The 24294-nt window shown below is 39.0% G+C and overlaps 1 protein-coding gene across 3 annotated transcripts in view; it reads right to left on the bottom strand.

The window, feature by feature from the left end:
• SULF1 (sulfatase 1) overlaps positions 1–23397 on the bottom strand; it is a 122328-nt gene extending 98931 nt beyond the window's left edge. For all 3 annotated transcript variants that reach the window (XM_026843187.1, XM_026843189.1, XM_026843190.1), the window contains exons 1-3: positions 23307–23397; positions 2663–2731; positions 345–442 (exon numbers count right to left, since the gene is read on the bottom strand). The gene's annotated coding sequence lies outside the window, so the exon portion shown is untranslated. The remainder of the gene's footprint in view (positions 1–344; positions 443–2662; positions 2732–23306) is intronic.
• Between the last annotated feature and the right edge of the window lie 897 nt (positions 23398–24294).

The following is a 24294-nucleotide window of genomic DNA, read 5'->3' as shown; positions in this document are numbered from 1 at the left end:
AGCCTATAAAGTGTTCCTTTTCATAGGCTCAAGAAAGGCATACATTTTGTTCACAGGATATTATTCAACAACCACAAAACATACAACTTCTGGATGTCTTAAAAATAGAAAGTTAACACTAGCAAACTTTGGATTGAGAAGCTATCTGTGTAATCATTTACTGGCTCACTAGAATGTTAAGGGTCCTTGGGTTAGTCTTGAGCCTTTAAAGTCTGGCAGAATAGAACCTCCAGAAGATTTACTACAGCTTAATTATTGACCTGACATAATACTTAGGCCATATAGCAAATGCTGATGACTTGTTTGGTTTAATTAATTACTGAATAAGCATTTTATTTTTGTACCTTTGAAGAATTCCTGCAGTTAATGTGCCTTGGTTAATTTTCATAGCATTGGACAGAAGTCTGTATGTCTTGCTCAGTGAATTTATTATAAGCAAAACCTGCAAAAAAGGGGTAAGCACATTAATGCTTGTCACACATTTTAGTTGTAACACTACGCGGTGTTCATACTGGATTTAGAATTTGCAAAACTAAAATTCATTCCTATTTACTTTTCTGATTCACTGTAGAACCAAGTTTATCCATGTCCAGTTACCTTGTTTACAAGTTCAGCAAGCAGCCATAGTTAGAATCATTGAAATGCTACAGGGCATACATTCATTTTTAAAGATCTGACTTCCTGTGTTTCGTTCATTATTAAAGTACCTATCAATGTGTACTTCCTTTTTCTGTGCCTTAATACAACTGAGAAAACTTGTGGCAGATGTTCTTCTACATGAGAAAAAAAAAAAAAAAAGGAAGAAAATTCTACTCTTGTAAAATGATTGTACAGAAATTATAAACTATATTTTATTTAGCTGTCAAAATCAGATGAAAGTGCTTCCCTTTTGTATTTCCTGTAGCAAAGCTCCATCAGATTTTATAGAAATGCATATCTTCAAGTATAATCTTACTCTTTGACTAACAAAAATTTTACATCTCCAGCCTCAGATTCTAATGGATGGGTTCAAATAGCTAGATGTCCATCACTAAGTTCTGTAACTTGTCAGGATATTTTCTGAGAATATTTGTAATATTTTAATAGAATTTTCAGTTTTGGAGATACTTGGATTGGCTTTCATAACTGTTCATGCATTTATTCTTTTCTAAAATGAGGTCATGAAATCAAGTATAAATTAATGCATACAAGTCCATTTTGTCTTTATGCAACTGAAATGCAACTAGCAGTATATGCTATATTAACCTAAACTCCTCACTCCTCTTATTTCCTTGACAAGAACCAATCAGTTCATATGTACTTTCTCCTCTTCTGACCTGAGCTACTTTTAAGATGCAAGATCTCACAGGTGACTCCAGTCAGGAGAAAGTTTCACTGACAGAAAAAGAGCTCTATTTATTTTCATGAACACAGGAAATATTTTGTTGACATGAGTTGTAACTTCACATTCCCTTCGCTTCAACTAGTCACAAGCTTCTGACACTAGAGACATGACCTTCCCCTCTCGTCCTGGTGGTGCATCTCTCCAGCATGTGTCAGCACACACGCTTCTGGTGTTGAGGGGAGACAGGTGAAAGAACTAATCTGAGCAAGTATTAAACCTGCCAGCCAAAAACATACCAGCAAACCAGCAAGCAGGTTAGTTTTCAGATGGGTCAGCTGTGTCATCTGGCTCCCTGTGTTGTCACACCACTGCCAGTTGCTGTCATAAAAAAGGAGCAGAACTGTGGGCTACTACCCCAGCAGTTAGCATGTACATCATGCCTTGGACATGGGGGCACTAAAACCACCAGACAGGGTTTTCCTGCCTGAGCCAGCCTGTCAGCAAAAAGGGCCTCTCTCCAGGCTTTAGGCTTCTGTTGTGAGGTCTCTCTGTCAGTCTGTCTGCTCCCCTTCTCTCTCCATCTGGCTCACCACCCTCTGGAAGGGCCAGCCAAAGCCTGGCTGCCTAATGCTTACACACTCTTGAACTGCTCTGGGGCTTGACTTTGGTTTTGGAACAAGCATGCTTTACTGTTTCTTACAGCTGTTTTATAAGGGCAGTGGCAAGGAAGTTTATCTGTTGGGAGGATAATGAAGGCCATTAGATTCTTCATTTGAGAACGTCTGAAATGTCGAACCCAACCTTATTAGGAAAACTGGTGACGGTGACTTACACAGACACCAACAACGGGAACAATGAACACATATGGGGAGCATTATTTCATGCACAGCTGGGTACCTGGGACCAAAAAAAAGAGAAATCCCAGGAAAAACTGGGGCATATGTAGCTTCCAGGGAATGGAGCGAGAGGGAAAAAAAAAAAAAAAAAAGGAAAGAATGAACCTTCCCAAATGAATGAACAATCCCAAAATGGAGATAGTTTAAATCAAGGAACCTGAAATACCCCTAATATGATGCTAAAAAATGACGTGTAACCTTTGCTTCTCTAATTCAGAACAGGTCAATACAAGTGGCACATACAGTGCCTAGCAGTGGACTCAGTGTCTCAGTTAATCAGAAAGTATTGTGACTTTTAAATCACCAGCTTTTAGGCAGCCAAGACTGTGAAGGTCTGAAGAAGATTAAATAAAAAGCTGCCAGCATTTGGGAACTTAACAAATTACCTCATAGTTATTATTATGCTATAATACTTGCAATACTATGGTTGTCTAAATCTTACCTTTGTCTTACGCAAGAAAGAAATATTGTCATTATTTTTCCACTCCTCCTCAGTTCACTCCTTTTTTTGCTGTAATAAATAAACCAATAGAAAGTTATAACAATTTCTAAGCAGTAAATTTAAACATATTTTTAAAGAAAAAAAACCCACAAATCATTTGTGTGTTATCTATACATTATTTCTAGGAATATCCCAGCACAATAAGAAAGACATTGCATAGAGTAATGCTTTTTTGAGCTGTCCCTTAAACCTCACTGGGACCATTGCCTCCACTTCCTGCAAGGAAGGGTTACAGCAAAGTACATTGCTACTGCAATTTTCTTCAATTATCAACAATTCTCTACCTGCTTTAATTCTTATACTGAGAAGGTTATACCGATAGTGTATGGTTTCTACAGAGGGCAGTAGCTCTATAAAGCTGCTTCCGCAGGTGCAAAGCAGAAATCCAGCTAGACTTATTTAGATTCCATCCAGTAAGTTCAGTTAAGCCTGCTTCCTAATAAATCAAAAAACAAACCAATGTGCTGTTAGGTTTTCAAGTTGGTAGTGGCTGTGAAAACCAATAGGTCTTCTGGGATTTCACCTTGAAAATTTAAACCCAGAATCTAGATTGAACACTCTTAAGGTCCAATAAAAATACACAGAAACTAAATAATTGGAGATGTGAAAAATAATGCTATTATTGTATTACCTAATACATGGTTTTGACTCTCTTTCTTTAGACATTGGTCTCTCCAGATTTTAATAATGTATTTTTTGTTGATTGGTATCCAATTTTTTAGCAGTGCTGTAATAGCTGGGATAATCAGACTGAGGGTTTCTTTGTCATCCTCACTAGTTACCACTGAACCTTTTTGCTCACCATTAATGTCACATAAAGTTATGGGGAACTAATGAACACTTGCTTTTCTCTATGGATACTCTCAGCACTCTTGGGCATGTATATTTCTTGGACCAAGAGGCTAGGAATTAAAAAAAGCACTCTCATATTCAGTCACGTTCAACACAACGTATCTGTCCCAATGGCCACATAAGATCTCCTTTGACCACATCACAGGAGTCAGCAACACCCTGCTGACATTCTGAGTGCAATAACTCCTAGGTGATCAGTGCTATGGATGAGTGAGTGCACCAGGCTCCTTCCCACAGGAGTTGGTTGAATGTACAGTAGTGTTACAGCAATTTTTCCCCCAGCAAAATCTGTGATATAATGAAAGGCCAAGAAGTCACAACTGCCATGGTTTTTCCACTTACTCTATCAACTAGACCAAGTCTCAAGCACATAATGCAATGAAAGATTAGCTATCAGTCACAGTACCAGAGGAATAGGTATGCAAACTCAGATGATTAATCAAATTATTCCCTCAGTTTTGAAACATAAATGAAGTCTTACTACATTTTGTTACAGTTACTTGTAGTTACGTTGAGGGGTGGGCTGTGATGTACAGGTCAGCTTTTTAGCTTCAGTTACATGAGTGTAAATCCCACTGAAAGGGTGACTGCACCTAAGTACCAAAGGATGGATTTTGGCCCCTAACTTGCTATAAAAAAGAGTATTTTTTTCCTATTATTGTTGTTGTTATGGGAAACAAATTGGGCAAAGAACTTTTGGAAAGAAAGTGTTTTCTAATGGCCAAGAATACAAAATGGCCAAGCAAAGAAAATAAAGAAAACAAATTATCAAGATGAAAAGCTAATGAAGAGAAAAATGTTTACAACAGCAAATTAGACACAGGGAAGGTCCTTAAAAAACTATCCTCAAATCATCCCTGTTCATGATCAGTATGCTGACTGTATGCATACAACAAAAGCTCTTTTTTTCCCCTGCTTAAAATATCTCCCTATTTCACTGCAAGAGATCCATGATTTTTTAACTTCTTCCTTCTTGCTCACCACTGCACTTAAGATGCTAGTTTCATGTGATAAGGTGAAATCAAGAATCACCTAACAGCACTGACTGGAGTAAAACACTGGCTTTAGGGACCCCTTTATCTACATATCAGAAAGGGTAGAAATATCAGATGATAAAGCAGAGTGATGATGAAATAAGCCATTGGATGATATACAGAAGAATAAATCCAATAGCACTGGAATCAAAAGGAATCTTTCCATTTCCTTTAGTGGGCATTACAGAGCAGAAAAAGACACATGGAGATGGTAGCTACCATTGTCAAAGTTTCCAGATCCCTGTTTTCCACATTCATGAACATATGAAAATACAATACTTTCCAGTAGGTGCACAAACATGTTCATTATGACTTAACATTAGAGAATGTTATGCTATAATTTTATTCTATGGAAAAAGGACCCCTTTTTTTTTAAAAAAAAAAAAAAAAAAGCGCTACTGTTTAAAGAAAATGCAGGAGCATTTTAATTTTAATTCTTTCTTTCATTTTTCTTCTTCAGGATTCTGTGCACCATTTACTACCTAAACTCTGAATACAGTCTTGTCAGGAACCTTGCCACAACACATTTCCAGCCTGTGGTACAGATGGAGGCCTAACAGCATCCCACAATGAGAAAGGCTTACAGCACGCTGTAATGCAAGTTTAGTATTTACAGTTCTGCCTTTGAACAGCAGGTGTTTAGATACTGCTGGATGGCGTACTGTTTGGGAATTTGAGGGAGTGTAGGTGTATGTGTGACAGTGAGAGAAATTCTTCCTATATAATACAGATAACCAATAAAACATAGGAGAGTTTACTATGTGCAGGAGTTTTTCCATACTGGGGACATATTGGTGATGAAGAGTTTCCTGAATCATTCCAGAAGTGGTAATACATGACTGTTACCATGTCCTGGGGCTTCAATGATCTTATTTAAATTCACAAAAGAAACACAGTCACAAAGCCTCCAAGGAAAACCCAAGGGACTGTGGGGAGTGTTGTGTGTGATTCACTCCATCTCTGAGTCAGTTCTGAATTTACGTACTCAGTTTAATGCCAGAAGGGAGGTCTGTCAGAAAACAGGAAAATACTAAACCCACATCATTCTACATACTCAGCCAGAGACATGTTCATTACTTTCTCTGAGCAACATTGCATAAAGAATGTCCTTATGCAGCAGCTTCCCATCTCACTCAGAAACAACTTTATTCCAGGGGTGAACTCAGTGATTCCTGTGTGCATAAAGTGCTTTTGCATTTACAGGGTTTAAATATTCTATACACAAGTTACAAATGCAAGATAATTGCAGTTTTAACTCACTGAAAACAGAAAGGTGAAAAACATTTTGGTGGCTCTCTCTTCACAAATGCCAATAAATGAAAAAGAGAATCCAATTCCAGTTCTCCAATATTTTTTTTTCTGGATCTCCTACATTCTTCAGGGGTTGGTACTGGAACTGTCACTGTTTAACATCTTTGTTGGCAACATGGACAGTGGGATTGAGTGCACCCTCAAGAAGTTTGTTGATGACACCAAGCTGTGTGGTACGGTTGACACACTGGAGGGAAGAGATGTCATCAGAGGGACAGGCTTGAGGTGGGCCTGTGTGAAACTCATGAAGTTCAGCAAGGCCAAGTGCAACGTCCTGCACATTGGTCAGGGCAATCCCATGCACAAATACAGGCTTTGGCGATGGGTGAATTGAGAGCAGTTCTGTGGAGAAGGACTTGGGAGTATTAGTGAGTGGAACACAGAATATGACCCAACAATGTGCACTCGCAGCCCAGAAAGCCAACTGTATCCTGGACTGCATCAGAAGAAGTGTGGCCAGCAGGTCGAGGGAGGTGATTGTCCCCCTCTACTCTGCTCTCGTGAGACCCCACCTGGAGTGATGTGTCCAGCTCTGGGGTTCCCAACATTAGAAGGACATGGTTCTGCCCAAGTGGGACCAGAGGAGGCCACAAAGATGATCAGGGGGCTGGAACACCTCCCTTATGAGGACAGGCTGAGAGACTTGGGGTTGTTCAGTTTAGAGAAGGCTCTGAGGAGACCTTATAGTGGCCTTCCAGTACTTAAAGGAGGCCTACAGAAAAGATGGGGAGGGACTTTTATCAGGGAGTGTAGTGATAGGACAAAGGGTAATGGCTTTAAACTCAAAGAGGGTAGAGATAGATTAGATATAAAAAAGAAATTCTTTACTGTGAGGGTGGTGAGATACTGGAATAGGTTGCCCAGAGAAGTTGTGGTTGCTCCGTCCCTGGAAGTGTTCAAGGCCTGTTGGACGGGGCTTTCACAGAATCACAGTATCAACTAGGTTGGAAAGGACCTTGAAGATCATCTAGTCCAACCAGGCTTTGAGCCACCAGGTCTAGTGGAAAGTGTCCCTGCCCATGACAGTGTGTTGAAACTAGATGATTTTTAAGGTCCCTTCCAAACCAAACCATTCTGTGATTCTATAATCTATAGGAATGATGGCAGAGTAGTCTGAGCAACCACAATTTAGGTAAGTGTTTGATTTTCCTCTGACCTTGTATTTCTCATTGCCTTCAGTAGACACAGTAAGAAGTATTTCTGAGTGAGGATATATCCTAATATTTCTCAGAACTGTATCTCCATTATTGACACATAAAGGAGCTCCAGAATAGACAGAGCTCTCCCACTGCCTGGCACTTTTTTCATGCCTTGATCCTAATAGATTCAAAAGAGAGAGTAGTAAAAATGCCAGCAACTTATGAACATTAATGACTTCATCACTTGTTCAGCAGCATTGCCATAACAATGGAAACATCTACTGTTTAAAAAAACAATGGATCAGTCTATGCAGATCAACACAAAATCTATTTCTATTTACAAAACAAAGTGATGGTTAAAACTGATCTCATATGCTTCTAGATATTCATAAATCAGTGGGATTATCTCAGTAGACTAATTTCTAAAGGGCTTCTGTCACTTACTGCTAAAGATTCCTTGCTTAAGAACTTCCATCATCAATATACTGGACATGTAAGGGGCAATTCAGCACCAGTCATAAAATGACCCCTTCTCCACATTTCTTTGTGAAACAGTGTAGAAGAAAACTTCCTGGTATCACCTTTTTAAAGTGTGAAATATTGCTTTTCACAGTATTGAGCAAAACCCTTAAATTAAATAAAACTAATCTATATACATTTTATCTTTCCTGGGACAACAGATTCTGCACATTTAATTTTTCATCATGGTATTGGTGGCTATGACTAAAAAATTGCATAGTATTTAATCCTCCATTTGGAAAAATGTGTTAGCTTGACACATCAATCTATTTTGCTATGTTGTAAAAATGCACTGGCTGTAGGATTCAAGCCTGCTTAGCTAACTAGCTAGTGACAAAACTGGACAGAATTCTTACACTTCAAAAAAACAAAGGGCAAATTCTGCTTTCTAAATTACAAGTGGAAAGCCAAATTAATAATTTGAGCATTAAGTGAAATGAAAATACAATAAAGCCAAAGTAGTAGGCAGTAAAAATATAATAAATATTCTAAAATAAGAGAAAATATTAAATTCAGCTCTGACATAGCAATCCACTTTACATTTAACTTGCAATTTTCTTCCTACTTTGATTTAACAAAAGATTTGATTTGGTAAGTGTGCGGATACTGAATATATGTATAAGCTTGGGAGATGTTCCCATTGTCCTTGTTCCAGTGGAACTACTGAGGAAAGTGGAAGCAAATATGACTGATATTAGAAACAGCTAAAAGGTGGAAGAATCTTCTTGAAATAGACTGAACCTAACAGACACTTATTCCTTGAAAAAGACTTTCATATGAACTGTTCTAAATCCTCACTGTGTAAGGTATTCCTGTGTTTCTGCTATGCAATTGTAGGAGAAGAAAACAAATAATTTGCATTTAAAAGTATATCTATCTCAGTTTAGGTATTTAGGAGACTTTAGCAGCCCCAAAATAGACTTAAAAAGTTAACTGATGCTCAAAATACATGAAGGGAGGTGCATCAGGAAATTTTTTAGATGTGACTTGATGAGGGTTAATGAGCTCCCAGTTATGTGTGTGTTTTTTTAGTTGATAAAGTATCAGCATCTCTCTTTGCCTTACTGTTCTGGCAGATTTGTTTTTTCAGCAACCTTTTGTTTTGCAAGAAATACAAACTACAGACAAGGTTGCTTCAGAAAAAAAAAACAAAAAAACAAAAACCAAACAACTCAGGGGTTTAATAAAGAAGGCTTTTCCTACATTTCAGCACTTATAGTAACAAAGTCAATGTGACATCGAAACCTGACTACTCCTAAAATAATTCTGAGTAATAAATCTTTTGTGTTATCATGTTAATGTCATTGGATTTTTCTTTTTTTTTTTTTTTTTTTTTTTTTTTTTTTTGAGAAATGTGGAACCATTCCACAGACACAGCTGAGCTCTGCCTTCTGTTAGGGGTTACAGCACCATTGAAGTTTGAGCCTCATTTAAACAGTTGTGCTTTCAATTCCCCCTACCTTCTTTTTTCCTTCCAGTGGATTGAAATGTGACCAAATAGCAGCATGACTGTGAATGGAAAAGATAATTCTCACACAACATTCTTCTCTGTGCTTTGGGGAAAACACACACATACAAACATATTTGCTCATGTCTGATTCAAGATGTGAATAAAAAAAAGAATAAGGCAAATCTATGAGAAATTTTTCTGAAATTGGAAACACACTTAAAACCTCTCCTATGTATTTGTTTTGTTTAGTCTAATTAAGACTTCTGCTTTATGTTACCACAATAGACACTAAACATTTGCAATATATTTACTGAGGTTAAAGGAATTATGAGATGAATTTGTATCTGTAACACCATTATCCTTAAGCAACGCTGCTTTAGTAATCAGTTGGAATTTATTTTTATCAGTCATAAAGGTGACTTCTCAGTCTAACCAGAGACATTTTGCATCTTCAGTACATTGTATAATACAGAATGCTAGTAAATTTTGTTTCTCAGGGAAAAAAAACAAACCTCTTATGTTTAAATCTTATATTACCATATTGTATAGCTAGATTAAAGAAGGAGGCAAAAGAACTCATGTATTGGCTGGGAACTATGGTTTGTACTGCTTCCCTTGTACCTGTGCAATTTGTTATACCAATGGACATCTTTATTATAAACTGAAAAAATGAGCAATTCCTGAAGTAAAATATGTAAAAGAGTGAAAACTAAGCTAAAAATTCTAATGCTAGGGATAGAGGGATTTATATCTGTTGTTGTGCCTACCATGCACAAACATACACACACACACACAGAACAAACATTCACTTCCCTTATTAAAACATGATGGTGGAACTAGTTCTTCCTAACACAATTTTTTTCCACGTCCTACTCACAAAATCTAAATTAGATTAGAGTCAAGCTTCAGCTACATTGTCTCCTCTTCTAAGGAGATTTTTAAAAACATATATCTTTTGAGTTTCTCTCGTGATATGAAGGACTGTGAAAGCTCTTAGTTATAAAAGCTATTTTAATCTTTAAAAACTCGGGTCTACTTTCTTTCATTCAGCTTTTGTATTGTATATTGTTAACTTTTCCTGAAGTGTAAAAGCCAGAAAATCGGTATCCGCAGTCTTCCCTTAAAATCACAGTATACACAATATCAAGACACCAGTAAAACTCAAGGCCCTGATGCATGATTTTGGAAATTAGCACTCAGTTAAATTAAGAAGCTAGTTCTTCCAGCTGTTCCATTTTCTATACCCCCACCTCTGGCCAAGGTAACTGACTTTCTAACAGAGACATCAAAATAGGAGGTCTATCCTGATGGGACAGCTCCCCAGTGCTTCCTGTTTATAGCCTGGCATATTAACTAGCATTTAAAAATGGCTACTTCAATTTACATCAACATGCAGAGCTATGGATTGGAGTAGTGAGGAGATGCTATGGAGTACAATCAGCTTTATTTGCAACGGGACCTCTAATCTCCAGGAGATTAATGGAGCAACAGCTGGGAGGAGTGATTATGAAATTACTGCAAGACATCAGAGACCACGGATCACTGCAGAATAAAGATCTGTGTTGAGGCTTCAAGCTGTGAGTGAGGAGTCCAAGACTGCATTTCAGACCTACTGCCATGTTAAGCAAAGAGCAGACCTAACTAGTTAGCAAGGAGGAAACCTCTCTATTCTCAGAGCTTGGGTGTCTAAATTACCCCGCTTAGGAATAGACAACTCATTCTCTTGAGAAGGTTCTAGAGATGCTCAGCCATTATATGGTCAAAGTTCTTGTGTTTGAGAAAGCATTGCCAAAGAAATTAGAAAGATCCTCCAGATGAGAGTGGTCACACACACGTCTGATCTACAGGAGTAGCTTTACCATACAGCTGCAAAGCTGGTGCGGGTCCAATGTTACATTTATTTGAGAAATGCTGAACCAGTTTCAATGCATCTGTACAAGTGAGTTTGCACTGATTTAAATAAATGCCATTGTAGATGAGCCATTAGTAGCAGAGATATTTACAGGTTTGTGGTGATGACTGCTATCACACATTTGCTACCTATGAGAAGCTACAAGATGATGGATAGTGAAGAAGGTTGGATAAAAACTGAATCAGACCATGCTTGCTAGCAACTCAGTTCAGTGAAAAGATCAAAACTAGCAGGACACTAACTAGGTTTTAAGAAGTAAATGTTACTGAAATTTAGGTTGCTTTGAGTATTTTCAACGTTAAACCTTATAAACAAGTATCAGAAACAAGATTTCTCCTTTACTGCAACCCTATAAAAGTTCATGAAATTTCCTTTCTCTTTATTTATTCATACTATGAAACTCTGACAAAGATAACTCAGATGTGGGCTGAGCTTCAGGAAATATGTATTCCATTCTAAATATTCAAGAACTGTCTGAATGGTGCATGTTGTCACATCACTTGCACAATGTACGTCAGTAGTTGATCTCTTGTCTTACATGCCAAAAAACCTTCTCACTAAAAAAGTGATTCAGATATTTTGCCCCGAAACTATAACAAGAGAAACTAAAATCATGTTTCATAGAATACTAACAGAGGTTGGTAGAAGTGATGTGTTCCCAATTCAATGCTTGGCACTGAATGAATTGAATGTTCAGTACCATTCACAAAGTTCTTAAGCTCAGACAGCAGGGAGATTTTTAAGAAGGCAGGTATGAGCAAACTCAGGTAGAAATCAGACAGGCTGACTGAGAAATTAAATTACCCAAAATAACTACTAAACAAGGGTGCCTTCGGGTTTTGTATGTTCATAAATTTCAGCTCTGTTCATTAACTTTTTATATGGCAAGAAATAGAATTTTAAAATAACTTTATAAAGACAATACACACATCAATAAGATATGTGTCTTGAACTAAAATGAGTTTGTTTTAATTATCAGTTCTACAGTTACAGAGACACGTGAGAACCATTGCTACTGAGAACTGACAATGAAGTCAGAGGAGGAACTTCAAGCAACATAAAGATGAGGGAAGGCAACATTGCCAGTGCTGTTAGAGAGCAGTAAGGAACTGGAAACAATATCACTGATGTTAAGAGATGCAAAATTTTAAACGCTGTTTTCAGGACTTCAGCCTATGGGCTGCAGTTGTTTGAAATGGATCTATTTCAGGACTCATAAAGTTCAGTTAAAGTCCTCTTAAACTTCTGAAACAGACAATAAAAATCCATAACTGAAAATAAAGCCTAAACTTGAAATAAGTCTTACATGGTTTTAGCTTATATGTTTTAGATAGTAGTCTTCAACACTCTGTTTAGCTGGGTTGCAGAAACCCATTGAATTTGAAAGAGATTCTTTGAAGGAGATCTTCTTAAAGATGTCTATTGTGACAGACCTGGCCAAAACCAGGAAGAGGACCATCCCATGTGAATATATTTTTGAAAAATAATCATCCTGAAGCTCCCTGTGACTGGAAGAGCTATTTAAAAGTGAGTTAAGAACAACTGCATATATCAGGAACAAATTACAAGCTGGAATGGAGGGATGGAGCACCTGCCATGCATTGAGAACCTGTAGTAATTGACTTGCTCAGCTTGGAGATGAGCTGGCTTTGAGTGGACCTCTCAGCAACTGTCCAGTACCTGTAATGAGGTTATAAAGGAGATAGAGCCAGGGTCTGTCAGGAGACAGCAGTCCATGTCTGGAGTGTAAGAGATAATGGGCATAAACTGAAAAAAAAAGTGAGTCAGACGATACAAATAAAAGCAAGCTTCTTTCCCGTGACAAAGTCAAGTAGCAGAACAAGTTGCCCAAAACACTGCACTTTCCATCTTCTGGGATTTTTCAAGATTCAAATGGATGAAGCCCTGAGCAACTGGATCTAATCTCACAGCTGAGACTAATTTGAGCAGGACCTGAGACCTCCTGAGGTTTCTTCCAACCTGAATTTTCCTGTGATCATTCTGTGATTATATGAAATTTTTACTATGTTTGTGAGGAGCCTGGTTGAGAGTGTCTTCTCTTCACAGGAAAGGGTAACTTTCCTTACTCTTGACAGGTGGATAAAGAACTGACTTGAACATCCCTATTCAGATTATTTATGGAAGAACACAGTGCTAATCATGTGACTGTATTTTGTGGGGAAAGAAGTGGCTCAATTAAATTGAGAACTAAACCAAAATGAAATTTGAGGTTAAAGAATGGCTTGTTCTTTCCCTGCACTACACAATCAGCTTTCACACTGCTCTGCACATTGTGGTGTCTCTCATAGTAAAGCTCCATGGAGCGCAGTTTGCTGTGGCATAACAAATGGAGACATCCCAAACTGCAAAATTCTGTAACGGGTACTGCTGGGACTGAGGTCAAGAGAGAGCTTCAGACTTAGCTCTTCTCCTCGCAAGAGTATGGTAACTGAAGAACACAACAGCCTTTCCATTAAAAACAAGTGTCCTGAGGACATAGATCCTGTTCTCTGTGAAACTCTTTTACAGGAGACTGCCAAAGTATTTTGAAGGCAGCACAGCAAGGACAGGCAATCGCCCCCTCACTAGGCTGAGATCATTCTATCTCACTATGTGTATGCTATAGTAGGCACAAAAAGATGCCCAGATAGATATGGAAAACATGGCAACATTTCTAGGCTTTTGTAGAAGCAATGCTCATAAATTGCAAATGTAGGAATTCTTTACATTTGTTTTTAATGCCAATAAAGAAATTGCTTGGGAGAAACCCATTAACCAAGTGGTGATTTGCCCCTGAGATTAGTTAAACTCTAGCAAGAGGGCTGGCAAAATCATCACTAGCAAAATAGAGCTGGAGACATGAGAAAGGAAGGCTTGACACTTCATCATCATTGTCACAAGCTATTAATTTCTCTCAGATAATCCAGTTTAACAATTTTGATGCATGAAAGATGAATGACCATAGCAGGAAAAATAAACATGAACTATGGAAAGTTTCTGGTTAAGCTGGAAAGGCTGCAGTCAAGATATTTCCCGCTTAACCTTCATCAAGAAAAAGGTCAAAAAAGGCCAATGTGTTTAAGCAGGGCACAGGATAGAACAGTACAAAACTTCCTATGAAAACGATTAAGTTTACATTCTTTCAGCTTTCATTAAAACTATTTCACATCACTCCACACTTTCATTTAAAACAGTTTCCTGACAGCGTTGAATGCAAGATCTTAAAGTACGAAAATTAAAAGATAAAAACGTAAGTGGAAAACAATTTGTGTGCTGTATACAAAATGGGGGAAAATATGAAGGACACATAAGAAACAGGAAAAGACAAATAGTACCTTTAGCCTTCGCAAATTATATAATACATGGTGCCCAGGGTAATCTACCATCCCATGTACTTCCATGTACATGTACTTTAAGCTGAAGAGTTCCCAGGGCATATGTGTCTTTACCAAAATAAATTTTTGTTTTACATGAGGCTTCTAAGGAAGAAAGAATTTTCTTCCAGCAAACAAAAGAGTAAGACTGAAATGAATGTCTCCAGGTATGTCACTTCCAAACTGCTGAGAAAACAGATTAACTCCTCTTTGTCACTGCTACCTCCCCATGTCCATTACAGCAACTGTAGGTATTGGACAATAGAATTTGATACATGGTAAATGCCCTAGAAATGTTTGATTGTGCAATACCATGCTCAGGATTTCTCCTGGAAGAAATGGTAAGTATACCTTTGAGCAGACTGTTATGTGGATGGATCAATAGATATATGCAAGAAGCACACTGAAACATCATTGAGAGAGGGAGAGAATGAATTTTCTTTCCATCCTTCAGTCATCAGATCTGATCTACATTCCTTAGATCTATCAGCCATGATTCAGACTCCTACTCTGTTTTAGAACTTGCATATTCACCCAGACTCTTTTGTGATGCTTGTATCTAGTGTCAGCATGGGAGTTTATTGCCCACCTGAATTTTCATTCTCCATTGTTCAGTAACATTGTCCCTATTAAGTGTAGATGCCAATGATTCATGATGAAGTGGAGCAAAGAGCTTCTTCAAACAATGAGGGTGGCCCACACAGAGCTTTGAAGATAAGAGCTGAGATGCGGACTCCTCACTTCACACCAGATGTGACTCAGCAAGGTGTCTGGAAGAGAGGGGTGAGGCATTCTTTGAGACCTGCTCTGCCCTGTGTTAGGCTCTCACCTAAACTATTCTCAATCTTTTTCTAAAGATGAGTTGTTTGACTTAAAAAAAAATCCCAGACCCATGAATACATGCATTACTGAGATCAATTCCAAACTGAAAATCCCAGCATGTTCTACTGCAGACAGGTGAAAAGCAGAAGTTCTGGCAGCTATAGGTAGCTGTAGAGTAAAAATACTGAATAGTTCAAATAGCTACAAGATTCAACACACTGATGCTCCACATGTCTGTATCTCTTTTCCAGAGTCATGATAGCACTGGTGTCACAGTTCAGTATACAGCTGTATTAGAGCAGCAAATGTAGAATGGCTGAATCAGTGTTGCTCATGATCTGAACTGTCTCTGACTGAAGGACAAATGTTCTTGTGACAAATTAAAAAAGTTGCTCTGCACTGGATTTTTCACTGGAGTCCTGGTGTGTGCACATGCACTCCATTAGGAATGTGCCACAGAGGAGTGAAGGAGACAGGTCACAGCAGCAGCATCACTCATTTCAACTGGAGTTGCTGATGCTCATGTCAATGACCTCAGCAAACAGTGCAGTGTATGTACAAAACAGCTTTTTTCAAAGCACCTTTGAACCAGTACCCAAAGGGAGAACCAACAGAAAGTCAGCAGTATGGTAGATATACTCCTGAGTATGACAGCAGAGCTTGCTCATCACCCAGGGATGCATTCATGTACCTTGGCACATGATTCTCTCCAATAACCCTGTGGGTTTCTGACAACGATGAAGGATTCTTATACAGTGCACAAAAGAAGCAATAAGCAAAGCACTCATGGTCTTCTCACCGCTCATGCTGTCCAGTTGCCATAAAGAGCAGTGAATTCTCCACTTTAGATAAAAGGTAGACAGGGTTCCTCAAAATGGACAAGGTCAGGATATGGTTGCTCAATGTCATTTATGCAAGACAGTAGGGACCTCAGTTCTAGCTAGCTGTGATGTTCTTTTACCTGTCGTTTCCAGCCCATGCTGGCAACTATTCTTCACTCTAAAGGATTCACAGGATTTGACAGGCTTCTTTTTTATGTTAAAGGTACCTGTGGTACCCAAGACCACAAAAAGTATCTGTAAACCAGACCTATTCTTGAGATATAGTCTTGAGATACTGCATCTTGAGGTACTGCATCTCAAACATTGAAGAAGTTGCAGAGGTGCAAAAAGGTACAAAATTTATGGAGAAGAAAAGTTTGCAGAGCAATTTAGTGAAATAGAAAATTGATTGTGAACTGCATATGATGGGAAAGACCTAAAGGGACATACATGTTCCAATACCTCTTTGCAGCTGCTCGTGTTTCTATGTTGAACTATTATTTTTTTGAGAAGCTGAGTGATCCCTGACCATGCAACCCTCAAAGTCTCTTCATTTTACCATTCCTCACTTCAGAGTACCCATGCTTTAGAGGAGTTCTCCACACCAAGCAAAGGAAACCAAGAAACTAACTCAGCGGTCTTTTGCACTTAGGAGTTGAGTTGCAGAGCAGTAGAGCACAGGAATGTGAGCCTATATACCAGCAGTGGACTGACATTTCCAGTAAGATAAGACATGCTGACCCTCTACCAATGTAGAGATAAAAGAATCTACTGGGAAGCCTGGCAGATAAACTTAGGTTAACTTCAGAACATTTTTATTAGCCTAACTATGCTAACAGTCTCCCTAACTCCTACACAAAGGTGGCCCAGCAGAGAGCATTATAGTCCTAGTTCATAAATTGGCTCTAGATGTAAAATAGATCACAACAACATAAATTCACATGTTCTTTACTAGGGACACATTCAGGAATTCAGGTATTACAGCTCTTCTCTTCAATAAAATAGTGGGGAATGACACCAAGGGAATCTCTGCTAAAAATTACTACAAAGGTTGGCTTAATGCATACTTCTTTATTGCTACCAAGATACCATAACCCAAATATTATTCTAAAATCTCCTGTTAGTATTCTTGCAGTCCATGGAAAAAATGATAGCTAAAAGGTATCCTGTGCTGATTTTACAGCGTGTTAAGTTTATTATTGCAGTATTGTTCTCTAATTTGTGACTGGCATGCCCCAAGGCAGACAAGTCAGTGGTAGATAATCCTCAAAAGATTTAGCATAGCTAAATCCAGAAACACGGGTACTGAATCTTATACAATTCTGTCTTTCTTCCATTCTTTGTCCAACATCATACCCCTGTAAGATCGTCCATTATTCCTCACTCTACTTTTAGTGCTTGCGGGCACCAATAACACTTCTGATTCCCCTAAGCTTTATCTGCCTCACAGGCCTTTGAGACATTCCTTCAAGTAACAACAGTGGGTGATTTTTAAAACATTTTCCTGTGACTTATGTAATTTACAAAGAAAGAGCTACACATTTTTCTTGTCAGAATAACCCAGCACTGAAACGGATGACGCTTTGGAGAAGTACAGTGTTCCATTTCTACAGTCAGTACCACAATCACATTTAATCTAAAATGAGCATCCTAGTCTCCTCAAGTGAATCACAGTTCCTGCTGTTCAATGAAAGGCCTGCTTCATGCTTTCTTCCGTGCAAAGTATAGGAGACAACCTTAAAGAGCTGTGTAGGAATTACATCACAGCTGTTCAAATACACACAGTGTTTATCCATAGCATTGCTCATCTGTGGGCCAACCAAGAAACTCAAAGCGATATCAAGTGCCTTCAGCTTAAGCTTCTTAGCAATCCTTGTAAAGCAAGTGGGTAAGCTCCATCCCTACATGTGCAACTGAAAGACACAGGTGCCTTTGAAGGTTTCCAAGAGGAAATCCTGCCTGCCTAACTGCAATACCTGGAAGACTTCAGAGGGACTCTTCATTGATCTGAGAGAACATGCCTTTAGGTAGCTGCTTTATATATATTTAAAATCCAGGGGCGCCTCAAGTGCCTTGGCTATGAAAACTGGATCCCACCCTCCGAATCTCATTCGGCAGCAACTCAGCAGGCACTTGTGTTTGTTTTCTCTTTTCTCCATACATGTCTTATTAGCCTCTCTCCAAAGCCTATTTGTTGATTTAAAAAGTCAGAAACAGTAAGCAGGGCCTTTCCATAGTCTGAGTGACACTGCAGCAGTTCTCCCCATTAAAAAAGGATAGGCTTTCATTAAAAGTGTACATTTAGCCTTCTGCTCGTGACGACACTGGCACAGTCACACGACTGTTATCAAACCTTCTCCTGTAGACACACACAGTGCCCCAGTTTGCAGGGTGATGTGTCATCACCAGGTAGCTGAATGGTCTTAGAGCTCACACTTTCCTAAAGCGGTGGCCACGTGGTGGCTCACCCTAAGTCACCAGTTCCAGCTGCTTCCCTTGCACTGTGGACCCTCTGTCCACTTGCTGAGCTGAACCACCTCACTAGGCAGGCAGCCAGCACAGCTTCCCACTGCTCTGGTGAGCTCATTCAGCATGCCAGGAGGTGAGCCAAGAGCCAAACCTGGCACGAGGGAGGAGATGGGAACACAGTGGTGGAGGCAGAGGATGGGAGGATCAAGGATGTGGTTCTCCAGGGCAGCAAGCTATTCTGCTGGCTGAGAGCAGTAAAGGAACTTCATCCTCTGTTACAGTAAAACCTCTTTAACAAAATGGGAGTTGTCAGATGAATGATCAGAAATTTTGGGGTAGTTCATTATGGTAAAACTCAGAAAAAATTGTTTTTTTTCATTGTCAGGTATGACATACACAAACCCACCTTATTCACAAAGTCTGCATGCATTTACATGGTAAGATTTGGGATTTCTGTTAGTTACCTTCATGCTTCTGGAGCTGCATGCAAGTCATTTCCTCAGCAACCAGGAGTATTAAGTTTAAAAAAACAGAAGGGAGAGATCTGAACTTCTCACGTTATATCTTGACTCCAACACTTGAAGCTTGACAAAGGAGGCTAAATATCATGAGACTACTGATAAAAGTCAGGAGAGTTGGCAGTTCTGCAGACATTTATGGGCTTGGTAACACATTTTTCTGTTTTTTCAGTGAAAACAGACAAAACAGTGCACATGCTAGAATAATGAACATCTTGGCACATTGCAATTACAATACTGGAACAGACCACTGTTCTGTTTTTATGGATGCTTTTGAGAAAAACAATCCCTATGTTCAGCTCCCTGTTACATTTATTCTCCAGAACTCTAATGCCAAAGGCCTCCCCATCTTCTCTGTGGACTTTCCAAACAGAATTCACCTTCTGTGAAACAGCACAAAAATACAGCTGCTGTAGAGCAGCTCCTCTGCTTGCTAAAATGGATTAGAGTCACATCATAGAGAAAGGGCAATATGCAGTGCCATAATTACACTTAGCCAGCATCAGGAGAGAATTTTTCAGAACATAAAATGATTGACTTGCATGTTTTGCTTCCATTTGGAAACTCCATAAAGTATTCTGTGGATAATCTAGCACTGATCTACAGTTTGGATTTCCACAGCATAGTACCACATCTAGAAATCTTCCAGAATATAATGGTGGTATCGTCACACTAGCCTGTGATAAAATTGATAAAAAGGAGTATTTTTTGTCTGGAGTTCCAGCAATATTATCAACTTTGCAGGGAACTATAAAAATTACAATGTGGAATTATAGTCAATTAAGTTTTGCTATAAAATAAATCTAAACAAAATTTTAAGGAAGTCATGAGAAATCTTGGGTGAAAAGGTCAACTGTTACAAAAAAGTTTTGCTGCAACCAAATCATCAGTGATGGTTAAAGCTGGGAAGACTCAGAGCTCGGGGATTAATAGAGCACACACAGTAACAAAGGCTTATCAAACCTTTTAAGCAGATTCTGAAAGTGGGAATTAAAGTTCTGGGAAATCACTGATACCAAATCTGCTGTGTGCAATGCATAAACCAGAAGATGAAACAACTATTACTTCTCTCAGAAAAGTCTTAAAACATCAAAAATTAAAAACTAATTAATCTCACCAATTAATACATTTTGAGCATGGACAAGCAATACTAAACCAAAGATTTTATAGGGGAACTCAAAAGGAGTCTACTGACTGATCTGAAATATGCTAAGATAATTCAGCTAAAAAGTGTCTGGTTTGGTAATTCATAGATTACTGTGTTGCATTCTGAGGTGACACTGGTGAAGGCCTTGAGACTTTCCACTTTAGAGTGTCCTCTACAAGCACACGACAGCGTTGAACGTGCACTGCTTGGTAAGAACAACAGCAGAGTTACTGTGTTCTGATCACATGGAAATGTGAATTAGTGTTGGAGCAAGAAAAGTGAAAGACAAAAAAAGAGAGGGGGCAGGAGGGAATATTATGTTCCTGATCCAGCTGGGAAGGCAGAATGATGATTTAGGACCTGTTAAAGGGAGAAGCAGTCTGACTTGCTGCTCCTACTGGGGCACAGCAAAGGGGACGGTATCACCTCCCGCTCCCTTCTCCCGTTGCTTTCCATACATGTTAGCTGCGTAGGGACAAGGTAACTACAGTGCAGGGACAGCCACAACTCAAGGGATTATTCACTATATACACACAACCCGTTTTACAGCAACTCTACCTGTGATGGAGATGTTAGGAAAATCTGGTATGAGAAAGACAACTGCTGGGTGACACATGTGTCACGTAGCTCTCTTGTGAGCTGTGCTATTCAGTGCCTTCTAATTTAATATCCTCAACATCTCCTAAGACAGCAGTTAAAATTTAAACAGGCATTCTAAAAACACACTCTTGATCCCATTATTGGTGTCGTGGATGGGATTACAATGAGGGTGGTAATGGTGGAAATTTTTTAGGAGAGATCTAGTATCAACAGCAGGAGTGGCCACTAATTGGATTCTTTCTGTGTCACCGCAGAGTTGTCACGGGACCCTCGTTCTCTGTTGAACACTGCAGCTCTCAAGGCACTCAGAAAGGAGCTTTCTCAATTGTTATCGCATCAGTCTGCCTTCCCACTCAAACACAAATCCCCCAAAGCCCTTTCTAAAGCTAAGGAAATCATGGAACCCACAACTCCCATGACATCTGCGACAAGTGTCCAGGCTCACCTGGGTAAGAATGAGTCTGACATTACATGAGGCTCGAACTCCTGATCCTGCATGAACAAACATAGCACTGAGTGCAGTATGTAAGTTAAACAAAGCTAGATAATAAACTGCAAACTGTCAAAATAGTCTGCAATAAAGTGATCTAGTCAGAACAGAATTTGCAAATCTTACAAAATATTTTTTTCCATAGCTGTCTAACTTCCACTGAGTGTGGGTTCTATAATGGCTTCCACATTTGGAAACACTGTCCCCAGCATCACAACATTTTTAATAAACTACTTTTAGAACTGTCCAGTGCCTGACTGGAATGAGAGCTGTTACAATAATTTTCACACTGGTATCTGCCATCTCTAGGATACTTCTGGATTCCTGCATGCATTTTTCTTCCCTAATGACCTCTCATTTAGCCTACTTTTTAAAGATGTATTTACATGCCGTTTGGAAATTCACCAAGGGATTTTGTTTGGTTTTGTTTTTTTTTTTTCAATGTGAAATTACACCAGTCATAATTATTTTTTTTTTTTCTTCTGCAATGGAGGAAAAAAAAAAATCAATGAAAGGCCAAGGAGATATGCCAAGCAGCAGAAATTGAAGTTACATATTATGATGGAACAAGCTCACCCACCTCGATTATAAAGTGCTAAGAAGAGGAAGCCCCTGACAAGCAATAAACTGACACATAATTAAGACAATTCAGGGCAGAATACATTCTGTCTGGAAAACATTTTCCTGGGCTATGTCTCACTGCTCGGTGAAGCAGGGAGAAAAAAAAAAAAAAAAAAAAAAAAAAAAAAAGGTGGCACTTTGAAAACAACTCTATGCAGACAATCACTATACCACCTAGTCTTCACTAGCTGCAGGAAAAAGAAACCCACCAGCTTTTGTGCAGCGCAGATTCTCTCACATCACAAACACAGTTGATAGTACAGACATGCCTGGTATGTTCAGCATTCCATATCAAGCAAAGATGAATTAGCCGCAACAAAAATGTATTACAGCTTTCATACAGCATTTTATGGATCTTTTTGTACCTCTGGAATTTTTCACCTTGAGTGTATTGTGGATTTACTGATCTCAGATCTTTTCCTCAGATTATTTTTATCTCACTGTGAGGAACATCTTTGTGAGTTCTGAACACTTTTACAGCTGCTGGGATGCTAATGGGAACTTCATGTGTGTACCCAGCACAAGTGCTCTCAGGGAAAAAAAAGCCAATGTCAAAGGAAGGTATGTAGAAGTCACCATAAATATGTCTTTGAATGTTTACCATCTGGAACAGTAGATTACATTTTGACAAGAAGCTGGACTGCCCCGTGGGCATTGTCTTTTAAACAGCCCCATCATTATAAAGGAAGGAAAAACATGATTTGCTGTTCCTAGTTTCTCAGCAAGATTTTCTGGCAGTGCTAGAGAAACTCGTTTTTTTTCCTAGTAAAACAAGCTGGGCATGTGTAGTTAGCTATGCACTTTCTTGAAAAATGTGTTTTCTTATAGATCATCTGATCTGTGATCTGACAATACCCACAGAGAGGGATGCGTTTCAGTTAGGCTGTGACAGCAGCAGACTGTGCAATTCACAGTGCTGCACCTTAGCTTTGCTGGAAGACTAAACCTCTGTGCACCAAAACTGTCTTACCGGGCTTCTCACAGGACACCCTGGGAAGAGGGAAGAGGAGAAATCCAATATACAAGGCTTTAACATAGAGTCATAGTGATGGTTTCCTTTGGGTTTGTTTTTCATTTTTAAGCCTGTAGAAGTTTCCATTACTTCTGACAATGAGAAAGAGTGGACTGAGAGAAAACAAAATAGTCAATTTTTGTCACATATGTCCCAGTCTGGTCATGCAGTGGTATTAGGGATTTAGCTAATTCTCTGTTTCAAATTGCTGTGGGTCACTTCTGAGGACACATTCTTACTGAAGAGTGTGTTTGAAAAAACAAGTTGAGAACAACCTGTAAAGGGGCCAAATAGCCTGCTCAAAAAGAGTTAACAAAAAAAGTTGCTTTGAGGCAAAAATATATATGCAACCTGAAACATAGGTTTATGGGCATCCTTACACAGTTAAATGCCAAAATCACAAAGCACCAGCTATAAATCCCCTTGCTCAGCCTCCTAAACAGATCTTATTTCAGAAAACATTATATTCAGCATTATTTATAGAATATCTCACCTGTAAAGGGTGAGGACAGTGTTAGATTTCTTTCACAAGTAGGAGGCCAATAATTCATAAGCACCACAGGTATGTGAGAGTTAGTGTGAAGATCTGTTATAGTGCGAAAGAAACAAATCGTTTTGTAACTGCACAGGAAGACAGTGTGTGTGTATATATATATATATATATATACAATAAATCTTTTTTTTTTTTTTCCTTTAAAAAAAGGAAAATAACCCACCCTCCAGTTTCTTCATCTGGATCATTTAGAGTAAGACAATGAGAACATCTAAATTCTCTGATGAGCTAACGTACTGTAATTAGTGATAACATTTGATTTCTTAGTTAATTTGTTGAGCTTCCCACGCTCGAGACATCAATGAAGTTAATAGCAGAATTAAATGAAAATTATATCAGACTACTTTCATAACTAATTTCTAATTACATTTCTGCCTCCCTTCCTTCCTAAACATAAATTTTTGCTTACTTTTAATTAACACTTCAGATTGCTAGTTTAGAATCTATAAATAAAGCGAGACTTTAATGATCCATTATAGTGATGCTCCTTAGTTTTCAATGACTTGTAAAACTTTCACAAACAGATCTGCAAATGAATTACATCCATCTGCTCTGCTGCAGCTGCACCCTGCCTTTCCCCACTTTCCTGATTTTCTCTTAACTCTAAGCCCATGTGTAAGCCAAACCATCTCTATACCGATCAGCAGCAGCCCAGCCAGGTCTCTATAAAGGAGTCTTCAAACTTTACAGACATCTCAGCTGCACTTTCAAACCACTCTGGTTTGCCTCCCAGCTGAGCCCCAGACAGGCTGCACGCTGCTCAAGCATCCTCCTCAGAACCTGGGAAATAGTTCGCCGCGGTTCCTTCCCGCGCCCGACCACGCCGTTTGGACGGATCTAGAGGAACACGGAGGCTTTTATACAGCAACAAGCGGTAGCCGGCTGCCGCTTCCCCGGGACCGGCGGGCTCGGCGCGGCACGTGTGTGC

Source organism: Athene cunicularia (assembly GCF_003259725.1).
Source record: "Athene cunicularia isolate RWA chromosome 2 unlocalized genomic scaffold, athCun1 chr2_part1, whole genome shotgun sequence".
Classification (NCBI taxonomy): Eukaryota; Metazoa; Chordata; class Aves; order Strigiformes; family Strigidae; genus Athene; species Athene cunicularia.
The sequence above is the reverse complement of the archived record's forward strand: the minus strand, read 5'-3'. Positions and strand labels throughout refer to the sequence as shown.